Here is a 2,618-nt window from a genome sequence, read left to right on the forward strand (position 1 = left end):
TCCTAAAGAAATCAGTCCTGAATATTCACTGGAAGTACTGATGCTGAAACTCCAATACTTTGGCCACCTGATGCGAAGAACTGACTCACTAGAAAAGACCCTGATGCTGGGAAAGATTGAAGGCAGGAGGAGAAGGGGACAATGGTTGGATGGCATCACTGACTTGATGGACATGAGTTTGAGCAAGCGCCAGGAGTTGGTGAGGCCTGGCATGCTGCAGTCCATGGGGTCACAAAGAGTCAGATATGACTGAGCAACTAAACTAAACTGAAGAGGCATGAGGGTATGGATTGTGTCTATCTTGGTAAGCACTCTATCTCTGGCATGTAGCTTGTAAGTACCCAGTACAGAAAGTCTCAGATAGATGAGGCTAACTAATGAATGAATTACTTTATGTTGGGTCTTATCTCATCTACTTGCCAGAGAATTTTTATCTTTTTAGTCTGTCTTAATTATAGCTTACCTCCTTACCTTCTCTTTAATGCTTTAGTTGTAGGTTCTTTAAGATTTATTTCTTAAAGTGCTGAGATCAGATTTGCAACCATTGCCCCTGGTAGAATTTACTTTGGCTTTGCAGAAAGGAATTGTCAAGTACTTGATTTCTGTGCCCCAAAGCTTTTTCCTGCTGAAATAAACTTCCCCACCGTCTCCTAAAGCAGAGCTGCTCCTTCTGCTAACTGGGTCACTTTGCCAGGCAGCCAAGACTTTTTTCCCCCTGGACTCCTCTGGGCCAGGAACCAGTGAGTTGAGCTCTAAGGACTTGCCAAGGTTTTCTATTAATGCTAGTCCCTACAAGCATGCCATATCCCACCCTGCCACCTTCAGCCAGGACTCCATCTCCCAGCGCAACCTGCCAGATTGTGTTTCTGGAAGGTTTGAGGCAGTTCCTGGCAAAAGGTTCTTTACCTGCTTCACCTGCAGTGAAGGGTACAGGTCAAAGTTCAAAGCTGCCACCCCTACGCTAAGATCTTGGGTGAGCAGAATGCTTCAAATGAGCTCCCCTGATTAAGCATTCTTGAGCCCATTGCAGGTTCCCTGGGAAGTTGGATCCAATGCCCAGGCTCCAAAGACAATTGTCTTAGAAGTCTGGAAGCTGCTTATTTTTAAGTCTTTATGAGAGCCCAATTAATTGATGTGGTTGTCTGGTCCAAAGGAAGAAATGTAAGGCAAGAGGCAGATAAGGAGCAGTATCTTTGGGGGAAACTGGGGACGGGGAGTAAGTTAGACATATTCAGGCTGATAATTCACTTATTTAACAAATACAGAGATATTAGGCTTCCCTGGTGGCTCAGATGGTAAAGAACCTGCCTGCAGTGTGGGAGATCTGGGTTCAATCCCTGAGTCAGGAAGATCCCCTGGAGAAGGGAATGGCAACCCAGTCCAGTGTTTTTGCTTGGAGAATTTCATGAACAGAGGAGCCTGGCGGGCGATAGTCCATGGGGTTGTGAAGAGTCAGACGTGACTGAGTGAATAACACTTTGACTTTAAGAGATATTATAATAGATATCTTAAAATGTGAACAGATAAGTGTATTTAACTGATATATAGAAGTATAACAAACATACACAAAACATTCACATAATAAGTGTGCACAGTTTAAAAAATATTCACAAACCAAAATCCAGATCAGAAAACAAACCCTTACCAGCACCCCAGAAGCCCCCATTATGACCCCAAGTTTTGCCTCCTTGGAACCTTAAGTGAAATCATGCAGTGTGGAGTTTTCTGGATCTGGCTCAATATTATGTTCATGAAACTCATGGACATGTTTAGTGTAGTAGTGGTTAGTTGATTCTTATTGATGTATATTATTTTATCCTGATTTATTTATGGGTGCCACACTTGACGGTAGATGTTGCAAGAGGGCATCAGAGGGCAAACACACTGAAACCATACTCACAGAAAACTAGTCAATCTAATCACACTAGGACCACAGCCTTGTCTAACTCAATGAAACTAAGTCATGCCCCTGGGGCAACCCAAGACAGGCGGGTCATGGTGGAGAGGTCTGACATAATGTGGTCCACTGGAGAAGGGGATGGCAAACCACTTCAGTATTCTTGCCTTGAGAACCCCATGAACAGTATGAAAAGGCAAAATGATAGGATCCTGAAAGAGGAACTCCCCAGGTCAGTAGGTGCCCAATATGCTACTGGAGATCAGTGGAGAAATAACTCCAGAAATGACGAAGGGATGGAGCCAAAGCAAAAAGAATACCCAGCTGTGGATGTGACTGGTGATAGAAGCAAGGTCCGATGCTGTAAAGAGCAATATTACATAGGAACCTGGAATGTCAGGTCCATGAATCAAGGCAAATTGGAAGTGGTCAAACAAGAGATGGCAAGAGTGAATGTCGACATTCTAGAAATCAGCGAACTGAAATGGACTGGAATGGGTGAATTTAACTCAGATGACCATTATATCTACTACTGCGGGCAGGAATCCCTCAGAAGAAATGGACTGGCCATCATGGTCAATAAAAGAGTCCAAAATGCAGTACTTGGATGCAATCTCAAAAATGACAGAATGATCTCTATTCATTTCCAAGGCAAGCCATTCAATATCACAGTAATCCAAGTCTATGCCCCAACCAGTAACGCTGAAGAAGCTGAAGTTGA

The sequence above is a fragment of the Bison bison genome, unplaced genomic scaffold, assembly GCF_000754665.1.
Source record: "Bison bison bison isolate TAMUID 2011002044 unplaced genomic scaffold, Bison_UMD1.0 scf7180017864304, whole genome shotgun sequence".
NCBI lineage: Eukaryota > Metazoa > Chordata > Mammalia > Artiodactyla > Bovidae > Bison > Bison bison.